Raw genomic sequence first — 14,598 nt, 5'->3', positions numbered from 1 at the left:
TTATCCTTACCTAATGTTATTGTAGGAAGGAATATGCTTATTTGTGTAGAGTGTATATTTTCCTATGTATTTTATTTCTTGTGTTGTTGAGGAAGAGCTTGTAGGAAGGAATATGCTTATTTGTGTAGAGTGTATATTCTATGTATTTTTATTTCTCGTGTTGTTGAGGAAGAGCTTGCAAGTAGCATTTCACTGTACTGTTCACACCTGCTGTATCCTGTGCGCGTGACAAATTAGATTTAGGTAATTTCCAGACCTCATGACAGGGGCCCAAGTTTCAAGTCAGAAAAGAACAACAACACACTTGTATGTACAGTATTGGTGTTCGCCTACGAGTTTTGGGGGGGTATTTTTTGATGTTTTATTAGGATCCCCATTAGCTGTTGCAAAAGCAGCAGCTACTCTTCCTGGGGTCCACACAAAACATGAAACAAAATGACATACAGAATATTAATAGACAAGGACAGAACTACATACATAAAAGAAAAGGCACATGTAGCCTACATATCAATGCATACACACAATCTAGGTCAAATACGGGACAGGCGTTGTGCCGTGAGGCGTTGCTTTCTGTTTTTTTAAACCAGGTTTGCTGTTTATTTGAGCAATATGAGATGGAAAAGAGTTCCATGCAATAATGGCTCTATATAATACTGTATCCTTTCTGGAATTTGTTCTGGATTTGGGGACTGTGAAAACAAGACTGGTGGCATGTCTGGTGGGGTACGTGTGTTTTATTTATTTATTTCACCTTTATTTAACCAGGTAGGCTAGTTGAGAACAAGTTCTCATTTACAACTGCGACCTGGCCAAGATAAAGCAAAGCAGTTCGACACATACAACAACAAAGAGTTACACATGGAATAAACAAACATACAATCAATAATATAGTAGAAAACTATATACAGCATGTGCAAATGAGGTAGGATAAGGGAGGTAAGCAATAAATAGGCCATGGTGTTGAAGTAATTACAATATAGCAATTAAAACACTGGAATGGTAGAATGTGCAGAAGATGAATGTGCCAAACGCTGTTTAAAATCAATCTTTATGGTATTTTTTACGTAAAATTGCGATAATATTCCAACCGGGCAATAGCGTATTCATTCAAGGAGAAAAAGAAGGAACGGCGCGCTCGCGTGACCGCGCATATCCAATCCCTTTGTCCACAGGCAGTCCACTCAGTAACTGAGCTCCTATTATCTGCCCAGTAACAGGACAAGGCTGAAACAACTTTCTGAAGGCTTTTGACAGCCAATGGAAGCCTTAGGAAGTGCAACGTAACCCCACAGATACTGTAGTTTCGAAAGGGACTAGAAAGAACTACAATTCTCAGATCCTCCACTTCCTGGTTGACTTTTTCTCAGGTTTTTGCCTGCCATATGAGTTCTGTTATACTCACAGACACTATTCAAACAGTTTTAGAAACTTCAGAGTGCTTTCTATCCAAATCTACTAATAATATGCATATTGTAGTTTCTGGGCCAGAGTAGCAACCTGTTTAAATTGGGTATGTTTTTCATCCGGCTGTGAAAATACTGCCCCCTAGCCCAGACAGGCTAAGTACGGTAATGGAACATTTTGACTTTTCGTCTCTGGTACTGCGCTTGCGCGTTATGCCTTTGGATAGTGCTCTGAACGCACGTACAAAACGGAGGTATTTGGACATAAATATGGATTATTTCGAACAAAAACAAAATTTCTTGTGGAAGTAGCAGTCCTGGGAGTGCATTCTGACGAAGATCAACAAAGGTAAGAGAATATTTCTAATACTAATTCTAATACTAATGAGTTTAGGTGGCCCCGAATTTGGCGGGTGTCTGTATAGCTTGCTGTGATGGCTGAGCTATGTACTCAGAATATTGAAAAATGTGCTTTCTCCGTAAAGCTATTTTAAAATCTGACACAGCGGTTGCATCCAGGAGTAGTCTATCTATAATTCTTAAAATAATTGTTATATATTTTGTCAACGTTTATGATGAGTATTTTTGTAAATTGATGTGCGCATTCACCGGAGGTTTTGGTGGGAATACATTTTCTGAACATCACGTGCCAATGTAAAATGCTGTTTTTGGATATAAATATGAACTTTATTGAACAACAAATACATGTATTGTGTAACATGATGTCCTAGGAGTGTCATCTGATGAAGATCGTCAAAGGTTAGTGCTTCATTTAGCTGTGTTTTGGGTTTTATAGACACATGTCCTTGCTTGGAAAATGGCTGTGTGATTATGTTCGGAGAGTACATAGACAAAAATAATCTAATGTTTTGCTTTCGCTGTAAAGCCTTTTTGAAATCGTACAATGTGGTTACATCAAGGAGAAGTGTATCTTTAAAATGGTGTAAAATAGTTGTATGTTTGAGAAAGTTGAATTATGACATTTTGTTGTTTTTGAATTTGCCGCCCTGATATTTCACTGGCTGTGTCCCGCAGGTGGGACGCATCCCACGTAGCCCATAGAAGTTAAAAAAGACCACAGTAACATGTCAGATATAGTAGAGATGCTACAAAATCTGCTAGTTCATATGTATTTTCCAAAGCCTGTCTGGATGTGAACTACATTGTGCCAGGAAGACTTACGGAGCGGGGCTTGTGTGGGATATCGTGCGAGCAAGAGAGCGGGGAATTAGAAACAGAAGGGTGTATAAACCTATAACTAGGCCCTTTATCTCTAAGAAAGGAATAGTAAAATGGTTTAATTAATTATAACTTGTTTTAAAAGGTCTGTACTAAATATTTTGAATTAAATAAATGTTTTCTCACCCTTTAACGAACGGGAATCGGTCATTTTCTCTCTCGCTGAGAAAGGCTTTTCTGGGAAATGGGTCTGTTTCAAAACAATGTCTTATTTTATACGAATACAGTCTTTCCTACAACAGACAGTTATAAACATAAACACTTAAAAGGTTATTAAAATGTAGTACTGTTTGTTGTAATGATGTACAACTGTAGTCCAACATGTTTATACATAAAACATTCGTGCATGTTTAAATATTGCGCAGTAAAATTGTTTAAATAATTATAACATGTTTTAAAAAGGTCTGTACTAAAGATTTAGAATTAAATAAAGGAATTTAAAGCAGTATCTCACCTTTTAAGAAAAGGAATATATCTTTTTGCTCTATCACCAAGCATGTCCTGGAGAAAAAAGGCTTTCGGGAAAGACGTGTGCATTGTGCACAGAAAAAAAAAAAAATGTATGAAATGTATGCATTCACTACTGTAAGTCGCTCTGGATAAGAGTGTCTGCTAAATGACTCAAATGTAAATGTAAAGAGTTCACAATTTTGTTTAAAAGTTCAGAATATGTCTCTTGTGAAAATTGAGATGGGGTACATATATTATGTATTTCAATTTCTTACACATTTTCAATAATACTTGTGAGTTGTAGACACGTATAAACCAAAGGTTTCATTTGGGTTATAATAATGATTTACAAATGAAAAAGTCAGTAGTTCATTGCATATTATGTAATTGTGGATTAGATTATTTTTCATTATTTTGCCTATTTTCTCAACTGTCATCCCCTTGCTTTTTGCTTTATAGGTATGCTCTGCTAGTCCTAAATCCAGACATAATCCACACATATATGATTGTTTTAACTGGTCTACATTGTGGGGGAACAAACGTATGTTTTCCTGGAAGGGTGAGCTTTCATGAATGGGGTCAAAATAAATATGCTAGAAGCGATAGAAACAAGGATCTATTTCCCAGAAACGAATAGTGTATATCATTGGTAACTCACGTTATCATGGTTCAATGATAGGTGTTCCATTCTGTGGACTGAGAATAAAAATACTTTGCACAACACATACATTTACATTATTTTACAGTTGTAAAAACTACATGTAATTTACCCAAGTTAGTGTAATTGCCTGTAGTTCTTGAAATTAGAGAAAATAAAAAGGTCATCTAGAGAAAATATTGTAATTTATACATGAAAAACTTTAAAAAATCTACTGTATTTATGCTTGTTAATCTTTATATACTGTATGTATCCATATTGCCCAGGTATCACACACACTCCAGGATGGATCAAAGGCCTACACATGCTTTAACATATACAGATGCACTATCTTGTTAATCTTTATATACTGTACGTATCCATATTGCCCAGGTATCACACACACCCCAGGATGGATCAAAGGCCTACACATGCTTTAACATATACAGATGCACTATCTTGTTAATCTTTATATACTGTACGTATCCATATTGCCCAGGTATCACACACACCCCAGGATAGATCAAAGGCCTACACATGCTTCAACATATACAGATGCACTATCTTGTTAAATAAACACTAACTAAAGCGTGACAGCTTCAAAGGAATAGATGCACTATATGCATAAATTAACACTCACTCTAAGGCGTGAGAACAGGAACAGGATGTCCTGACAGGACACCTATATATTGGCACTCCCTAGAGCATGTGATAACTTCCCGCCAGGATGTCCTGACAGGATGCCCAAATATGGGCTGGCACACGTCCCCCGGACATAGGGTCATAAATCAAACGTTTGATGCGTACCGTCTTCTGTATTGTTTCTAGCCTGTGTTAAATTATGCTTAAAGGACAAACAGCGATTGTGATTGTGTTGAATTGTGTTTGAGAAATAAAGATAGACATGGTTTTAAAAAGGTAGAGGTATTTAATTCAGTACAGAAATGTATAGGTGGCTTAATTTACCCTGTCCCGCAGCTCAACTTACCCCATACCCGGGGTAAGTTGTGCAAGAGACCACTTTTTGGGGACCAGCTATGTTTTCAAAACTTTCATGTTTACATGAACCCTGATTTTTTCCAGGGATACACAACATCCTGAAATATATTTAGATATCTTTGTTAGAAAGAACACTATATTTCCTTTTACGGCGTGATGCTGAATGCAAAAAAGGGTAATTTTACACCAGTCTCTCCTAACCAATAGTAGACAACCAATATATGTGTTTTTCTCCAAAAAAGGTAGAAGGGTGAGTCATGACTGACAGGGGCCTTAAAGTCCTATAACTATGACCAAAGAGAGCTAGTGGAGAGGGAAAGGGGTACTTCTTTTTGTTTTGGATTTTTGATACTTTGCATTTCGTGACTAATTTGCACTCACTTTCCACCTCCTTGAATAAAACCACTTCCAACTCCCTAGACCAGATGCCTATGACTGTTTAATTTTATCTGATTGTCTGGTTACCATAATGTCTTAGTGGATCTGGGCTACTGAATAGGCGAGTTTGAAGAAAATTGTGGAAGGTGCAAATGTATCCTGTCTAATCATTGATACCTCAGGTTCGTATTTTCAGAATATTAAGTTTGAGTATTCAAAAGTTTAACTTCATGGACACTGCTAAAATATAATACTGTAAATAATATTTGACAACTATGACAACACAACTCATAGTAAATACACATCAGTTACTACACATCAGAATCAACGTTGTTTCCACGCCATTTCAATGAAATTACGTCGAACCAATGTGGAATAGATGTTGAATTGACATCTGTGCCCAGTAGGCTCCTACCAATAGTTTTGAGTTGAACCGTCAGTATATCATCTTACTTGTAGTGACAACATCACTGACAGTTACTGCCCACGACAGCAGCAGATTACTTTCCCGACGGCTTTGCACTATTTGTCCAGATCACCACCTTCCTGATCGTGGTACCTGCCAACATCCTAGCATTTTGAACTTTTTGACGAAAGGTGCGCTGCAAACATGCCGCCATCGACATCCTGCTACTCAACCTGACCATCTCCGACCTCATCTTTCTGCATTTCAAGATGGAGGCGGCTGACAAACGAGGAATAGAAGCTCTACTACTTCCGGTGTCCAGTAACTTCTACATAGGGCTGTGGTGGTCACGAAATTTCATCAGCAAGTGATTGTCAAGGAAATAATTGTCGGTCTCACAGTAATTGACTGTTAATTAACATAAACACATTTAGCATCTCCTGGCTTTCTACAAGCCACTGATGCAGACCTTTGGAACATTTACATTTTAAAAGTCTAATAAATCCATGTAATGTAACCTACACCTTGACAATAAATCCATTATTTATTTTAGAAAGGTCTAACATGATATGAAGAAAATGTAGTCTATTTCAGAAGAACAGAATAGCATACTCTGAGTTGTCCTTAAGTTAGGTTCTGATTGAGCTATGCAAATTGGCTGTGGGCTGCATTAGTTAATTTAGCAGACAAGATTTGCTTAGAATTCCGTGGAATTATTTTATATTATGAAGAATACAATATAACAAAGCTGGATAAAATAGAAAGGATATTTTCTCCAAACGATTTGAGGGAGTACGCACATGCGGCTGTTCTGTGTTGAGCGGTTAAAAAATATGCTTAATTTAGAATTATTAATGTAACTTTAGATGTTCTACAGACGTTGGGATATATGTTTTGATGTTAATACATTGTAAGGCTGCATAATGCAACTCTAATGATGATTTGAAAAAAGTTTCATGAAAGGCATGAACTCTGCTTTGTTTTTTGCGCATGCTGTACACACTTCATCAGTCTCTCATTCACAATTTGACAAGCACTTTCCAATTCCTCTAATTTCCCGGCGGCATCCCCTCTGTGTGGCCATAATGCACCCCAAAAAAAATCCATGCCTTTTGCGGCCAGTGGCCGCTGTGCACATGGCCCGGAGTGCTGCGACCGTCCTTATCCAATTCCAAGATGCATATTGAAGATATAACTGTCCACATTTACTTTTTGTCAGTCAACAAGATGAGTAGGCCTAACGAACAGCAAAAGCACTAGCCCATGTCAATCTACTATGCCCCATAGTAACAAAGTTTAAATATTCTATTCTGTGCGAGATATAAATATTCAAAACATACAGTACCAGTCAAAAGTTTGGACACTCCTACTCATTCAAAGGGTTTTCTTTATTTTTTACTATTTTCTACATTGTAGAATAATAATGAAGACATACAGATTGACTGACCTTCATGTCTTAAAGTAATGATGGACTGTCGTTTCTCGTTGCTTATTTGAGCTGTTTTTGCCATAATATGGACTTGACTAAAGCTCAGCATTCAATACCATAGTACCCTCCAAGCTCATCATTAAGCTCGAGGCCCTTTGTCTGAACCCCGCCCTGTGCAATTAGGTCCTGGACTTCCTGACGGGCCAACCCCAGGTGGTGAAGATAGGAAACAACACCTCCACTTCACTGATCCTCAACACAGGGCCCCCACAAGGGTGTGTGCTCAGCCCCCTCCTGTACTCCCTGTTCACCCATGACTCCAACTCAATCATCAACTTTGCAGATGACACAACAGTAGTACTATAGGCCTGATTACCAACAATGACGAGACAGCCTACAGTAGAGGTCGACCGATTATGATTTTTCAATACCGATGCCGATTATTGGAGGACCAAAAAAGACGATACCGATTAACCGGACGATTATTATTCAGATTTTTTAAATATGTGTATACACACACACACACACACACACACACACACACACACACACACACACACACACACCACACACACACACACACACACACACACACACACACACACACACACACACACACACACACACACACACACACACACACACACACACACACACACACCGCTCTGAAGTGACAACGATATTGAAGAGTCTGCTTAGGAGACAAATATTCTCAACTGTTTGAATAATAAAAATAGAGTTTAAGTTACCTGTGATGAATGCTGAAACCCAAAACTGTAATTTCTATATGCAGGAAATCCTATTTTAATAATGGGCATGGTAAGAATTGACTACCAAAGTGCGAGTCATAATTCCCATGACACCTTCTAGCAAAATCTGAAAAGCGGTTCCTTCATTTATTCCATAGGATATTTTTAGATTAACTTAAAATAAGGTCTGTGTTTGGTTTAGGCTTACACCACCTTGCCAATTTTATAACTGTGTAGATATCCATAGGATATAACTCTGATCAATATAAGCGAAGATAATTTATTTTGTAGAGTGGATTTATGAAAATATGTTGACAAACGTTACCTAGTGAGATTTACACGGGTATCAAAACGCCGAGGCGGTTTAAGCTGTAACGGTTGTCTTCATGAATGGACCAAGGCGCAGCAGGTATGTGAATACTCATGGTTATTTTATTACCAAAAAAAGAGTAAAGCATCCACTTGAAAAAACAATGACGGTGACAACAGTAGCAGTTTTACAGGCTATACACGCAGTGTAAAAACAACTACCCACAAACCCAAGTGACAAACATACTCCTACATATATGACTCCCAATCAGGAACAACGATCCCCAGCTGTTCCTGATCAGGAGTCACAAGACCAACACAGAACACAAGACTGCCACGTCCTGACCCCAAAACTACAACAACAGCTCCATCTGCTGGTCAGGACGTGACAGTACCCCCCCCTCAAGGTGCAGACCCCGGAATGCACCTAACAACGAAAAAACACCAACAAACAAAATCCCCAACAAAACCCATAAACAATAACCCCTAAACAATAAGGGAGGGAAGGGAGGGTGGCTGCCGTCAACGACGGCACTGTCCTACACCCTCCCTCCCCAACCCACCTATCCTGGAGGTGGCTCCGGTGCAGGACGTGGACCCTGCTCCACCCTCGGCGTCGCCCACTTCGGTGGAGCCGATAGCTGCGCCAGGCAGACGGACCCCTCGAGCCGGGCCGGAGGACAGGAGGGCCCCTCGGGCTGGGCCGGGGGACAGGAGGGCCCCTCGGGCTGGGCCGGGGGACAGGAGGGCCCCTCGGGCTGGGCCGGGGGACAGGAGGGCCCCTCGGGCTGGGCCGGGGGGCAGGAGGGCCCCTCGGGCTGGGCCGGGGGGCAGGAGGGCCCCTCGGGCTGGGCCGGGGAGCAGGAGGGCCCCTCGGGCTGGGCCGGAGAGCAGGAGGGCCCCTCGGGCTGGGCCGGAGAGCATGCGGGCCCCTCGGGCTGGGCCGGAAGGCATGCGGGCCACTCGGGCTGGGCCGGAAGGCATGCGGGCCACTCGGGCTGGGCCGGAAGGCATGCGGGCCACTCGGGCTGGGCCGGAAGGCATGCGGGCCCCTCGGGCTGGGCCGGAAGGCATGCGGGCCCCTCGGGCTGGGCCGGAAGGCATGCGGGCCCCTCGGGCTGGGCCGGAAGGCATGCGGGCCCCTCGGGCTGGGCCGGAAGGCATGCGGGCCACTCGGGCTGGGCCGGAGAGCAGGAGGACCACTCGGGCTGGACCGGAGGGCAGGAGGACCACTCGGGCTGGACCGGAGGGCAGGAGGACCACTCGGGCTGGACCGGAGGGCAGGAGGACCACTCGGGCTGATCCTGACAGGCCGGGCACCTCTGGCAGAACAGGGCAGTCCGGCCACTCTGGCAGAACAGGGCAGTCCGGCCACTCTGCCAGAACAGGGCAGTCCGGCCACTCTGCCAGAACAGGGCAGTCCGGCCACTCTGCCAGAACAGGGCAGTCCGGCCACTCTGCCAGAACAGGGCAGTCCGGCCACTCTGCCAGAACAGGGCAGTCCGGCCACTCTGCCAGAACAGGGCAGTCCGGCCACTCTGCCAGAACAGGGCAGTCCGGCCACTCTGCCAGAACAGGGCAGTCCGGCCACTCTGCCAGAACAGGGCAGTCCGGCCACTCTGCCAGAACAGGGCAGTCCGGCCACTCTGCCAGAACAGGGCAGTCCGGCCACTCTGCCAGAACAGGGCAGTCCGGCCACTCTGCCAGAACAGGGCAGTCCGGCCACTCCGCCAGAACAGGGCAGTCCGGCCACTCCGGCAGTTCAGGGCAGTCCGGCCACTCCGGCAGTTCAGGGCAGTCCGGCCACTCCGGCAGTTCAGGGCAGTCCGGCCACTCTGGCAGTTCAGGGCAGTCTGGCCACTCTGGCAGTTCAGGGCAGTCTGGCCACTCTGGCAGTTCAGGGCAGTCTGGCCACTCCGGCATTTCAGGGCAGTCTGACCTCTCTGGCGACTGTTGACTGGCGGGCAGCTCTGACGACTGTTGACTGGCGGGCAGCTCTGACGACTGTTGACTGGCGGGCAGCTCTGACGACTGTTGACTGGCGGGCAGCTCTGGTGACTGTTGACTGGCGAGGCTGGGTTGACACACTAGACTCCTGATGCGTGGGGCTGGTATAGGACGTGCCAGCCTGGAGACACGCACCTCCATGCTAGTGCGTCTGGCGGGAAACACCGGACCGAAAGGGCGCACTGGCGGTCTTGAGCGCAGGGTTGGCATCACCCGTTCCGGCTCGATGCTCCTCTTGCCCTGGCACCTGCGGGGCGCTGGTACTGGGCGCACTGGGCTGTGCGTCCGTATAGGCGAGATGGTGCGCACCTCAGCGTAACATGACGCCCTCCACCTCGTACGCACCTCCCTGTAGTCACGGGTAGCTGGCTTACGGCTCTTCCCTGGCCTGGCCAAACTACCCGTGTGCCCCCCCCCAAAAAAATCTTGGGGCTGCCTCTCGGGTTCCCTTAGCTCCCTTAACTTGTCCGCCCAGAATTTTCTCTCGTCCTGCCAGGTCCATTCCTCCATTTCCTTCTCCTGTGGCTTCCTCCTCTTCTGCTGCTTGGTCCTTTGGTGGTGGGTAGTTCTGTAACGGTTGTCTTCATGAATGGACCAAGGCGCAGCAGGTATGTGAATACTCATGGTTATTTTATTACCAAAAAAAGAGTAAAGCATCCACTTGAAAAAACAATGACGGTGACAACAGTAGCAGTTTTACAGGCTATACACGCAGTGTAAAAACAACTACCCACAAACCCAAGTGACAAACATACTCCTACATATATGACTCCCAATCAGGAACAACGATCCCCAGCTGTTCCTGATCAGGAGTCACAAGACCAACACAGAACACAAGACTGCCACGTCCTGACCCCAAAACTACAACAACAGCTCCATCTGCTGGTCAGGACGTGACATAAGCACAAAACACAGACCTTATTTGAAGTAGATCAAGACATTCTCTATGGAAGACATGAACGGTAAAATAACGAAGGAACCCCTTTCAAGTTCAGCCGCAAGTTATTACAGGAATTATGACACGTCGACTATTTCTCTCTAAACCATATACCTTTGACTATTACGTGCCTGCTGCTGCCTACCACCGCTCAGTCAGACTGCTCTATCAAATATCAAATCATAGACTTAACTATAATATAATGAACCTTAGGTCATTAATATGGTCAAATCCGGAAACTATAATCTCGAAAACATTATTCTTTCAGTGACATACGGAACCGTTCCGTATTTTATCTAACGGGTGGCATCCATAAGTCTAAATATTCCTGTTACATCGCACAACCCACAATGTTAAGAAAGGCATTTATGTTTATGGTTAGGTACAGTCGTGCAACGATTGTGCTTTTTTTCGCAAATGCGCTTTTGTTAAATCATCCCCGTTTGGCGAAGTCTGCTGTCTTTGTTAGGAAGAAATGCAGGTTTAAAAATATATACTTGTGTATTGATTTTAAGAAAGACATTGATGTTTATGGTTAGGTACACGTCGGAGCAAAGACAGTCCTTTTTCGCGAACGCGCACCACATCGATTATATGCAAAGCAGGACAGGCTAGATAAACTAGTAATATCATCAACCATGTGAAGTTAACTAGTGTTTATGATTGATTGATTGTTTTTTTATAAGATAAGTTTAATACTAACTAGCAACTTACCTTGGCAACATAAAGCATGTGGTTAGAGCGTTGGGCTAGTTAACGTAAGGTTGCATCTCCAAGCTGACAAGGTAAAAATCTGTCATTCTGCCCCTGAACAAGGCATTTAACCCACCGTTCCTAGGCCGTCATTGAAAATAAGAATGTGTTCTTTAACTGACTTGCCTAGTTAAATAAAGGTTTAAAAAACATTAACAATTTTTTTTTTAAATCGGCAAATCGGTGGCCAAAAATACTGATTACCGATTGTTATGAAAACTTGAAATCGGCCCTAATTAATCGGCCATTCCGATTAATCGGTCGACCTCTAGCCTACAGGGAGGAGGTGAGGGCCCTGGGAGTATGGTGCCAGGAAAATAACCTCTCACTCATCGTCAACAAAACAAAGGAGCTGATCGTGGACTTCAGGAAAAAAGCAGAGGGAGCACCCCCTATCCACATCGATGGGAACACAGTGGAGAAGGTGGAAAGCTTCAAGTTCCTCGGCATACACATCACTGACAACTGGCTATAAATGTCATCTATACACTTAAATAGCGAATGGATGACGCTTTTCCTGTGATTAATTTTCATGCCAGCCAGGTAGGCTATACTCCTGTTGTAAAGATAAGCAATGTGCTTAATATTAGGAAAGTTGATAAATAAATATAGTAGGCCTCCTCTTTTTAATAGAGACCATCCCTCTGTTTTCTCACTCAATTGCATATTCTATAGAAATGTTGCGCAACATGAGCTCATGGGCTCTCATGAAGTGTTTGATTAGATTTTCAATAACATTTGCATTGATGTCAGAGTGCTTAGATGGACAATAGAGTGCTGAGTACCAGGCAGTTAGCAAGTTTGGTAGTCTATTAATGACCATCAGCAGCATCAGAGCTTGGAGAAGCCTAATTACCGTGACTAAACGATCATATGGAATTTTACTGTCTTCATGACTAGTGACCGCCGGTGTGGTGGTAATATGGTCACCTCAACAGCCCTACTTCTACACCACAATCTACAACAGCACCCTCCTCCTAACAGTAGTGACTGTGGAGCGCTACCTTGGTGTCGCCTTTCCCATAAAATTCACAGCATCAGGCAGGGTTGGCTACACTCTGTTGGCCTGTGTAGTTTCTGGATCCTGTCCCTTGCCCACTGCAGTGTTGTCTTCGTAATGCAATTCCAAGTTACCAATCATAATACTATGGAGATTTCACAAAATTTCAGCTCAGTATTCTTCTTCCTGTACATTTAGAGATTTTCCTAGTCCTCTTCTGCATTCCATTCCTGATCTGCTGGTTCTGCTATGCCAACTTCATCTGTATCCTTTCTTGGCTGCCCAACATCTGCCGGCAGAAGCGCCTGCGTACCATCGAGCTGGCTCTGGGTACTCTGCTGGTTTTCATCAAAAACCAGCGTTTTGGGTCCTACAATGTGTCCCACCCATGTTGTGGGGTTCATGTCCAAAGTCACTACTTGGTGTGACAAGCCAACCTGATAAACACCTTTAACTCCTGTCTGGACCCCATAGTCTTCTACTTCTCCTCTGCTGCAAAGTACAAGTTCAGACACTGCCTTTGTAACAGCGTTAAGAACGTGCCTTAAACTCACTTCACAGCTTGAAATGTCGCCAATGAAGAGGATCCTTTTTGATGGTGCAACTGGTTAGTAGTCAAGGAAGGCATTCATGTGGTCGGCGCCTGTGCCCTAATTATATAAAAAAAATATATAATTGTTTTATTTGTATTATTGTATAATTGTATTATTATCAGAAAAGTTTTATTGTTGTCATTGCATCCATGCTATACTGCAAGCATTTTATTGTCATGTTTTGATACTCTCATCTTAAAACTTGTTTTTGTTCTTATGCAGATAAGAACCTAGTGCCAATAAACTCCTTATTAAGACTTACCAATATCATTATGTAACAACATTGCTTTTCTCTATTATCATTAGTTGAAAACAAACATTGACATGTGACGACGGTTTCAGTAATTTATGAGCCTGTAAAGTGAGTGCAGTGTAAATGTGATTGACCCCCCATCACCAACCCCATCTTATTAACAGCCAGTCAGTCAGATTTGACTCTTTACTAACAACATAAGGAGTTTACTCTGCCATCTGGTGGGCAGAAACACCTGATTATTCCCAGATTATTTCAATATCTCATATTTTCACAATCAAAGCCCAATGATTTCATTGCTGACCAACTATCTGCCATGTTATTTTACACTGATCTTAATGTGATTGCAACACATTTCCATGTAAATATATCTGAGATACCTTACATTGAACATTCAAGGGTTGCTGAGAGACAATGTTTGGAGAGCTTTGGGAACAAAGATTGCGACAGGAGTTTATTAAATGTGTGCAGCATATCACATCACAGACACTTGTCAGTGGGTAATGCAGTGAGGGAGGAGTGTTCTGATTTGATCTGACAATCAGCATCCGGCAGACACTGTGCTGACAGTACATTTGAGGATCCAGTCGGATGACATCGTAATCATGAGGATACAGATTTTCAAGATCCATGGAGGTGAGTTTGTCATTAGAAAACTGACACTTGCTTTTCCTCTCGCATTAGTTACAGCATGAATGAGGTATCAGTAAAAAAAAGATGGGTTATTCATAAAACTTTACAACAACAGAATGTATTATCTACTTTTACACACCTATGAAATTAATATTGAATAGCATCTATTCACTCTTTTACTGTATATCTTGTTAACATTCTAAGTAAATTCTGAATTTATGCATCAATCCAATCTCTACTAAAGATGTAACTTATTCAGAACACAGGTGATACATTTAACAGTAACTAAAGTTGTATAAATAACCCCAAAGTTGAGGCTTATGTTTTATACAGGTGAACAATCAAATCAAAATACAAAAGCAGACAAAAAGATGACTGACGTGTAGTGTTTCCTACTGCTGACAGATAATGTGTGAAATTTAG

The 14,598-nt window shown here is 42.9% G+C and overlaps 1 pseudogene; it reads left to right on the top strand.

Moving 5' to 3' along the window:
- The first annotated feature begins 5,381 nt into the window (after positions 1-5,381).
- Positions 5,382-13,244, top strand: LOC123730994 (G-protein coupled receptor 42-like; annotated as a pseudogene).
- Positions 13,245-14,598: the final 1,354 nt, after the last annotated feature.

This window comes from Salmo salar, chromosome 27 (assembly GCF_965601325.2).
Source record: "Salmo salar chromosome 27, fSalSal1, whole genome shotgun sequence".
Lineage (NCBI taxonomy): Eukaryota > Metazoa > Chordata > Actinopteri > Salmoniformes > Salmonidae > Salmo > Salmo salar.
Note: the sequence above shows the minus strand (reverse complement) of the source record. Positions and strands in the feature narration are given on the sequence as shown.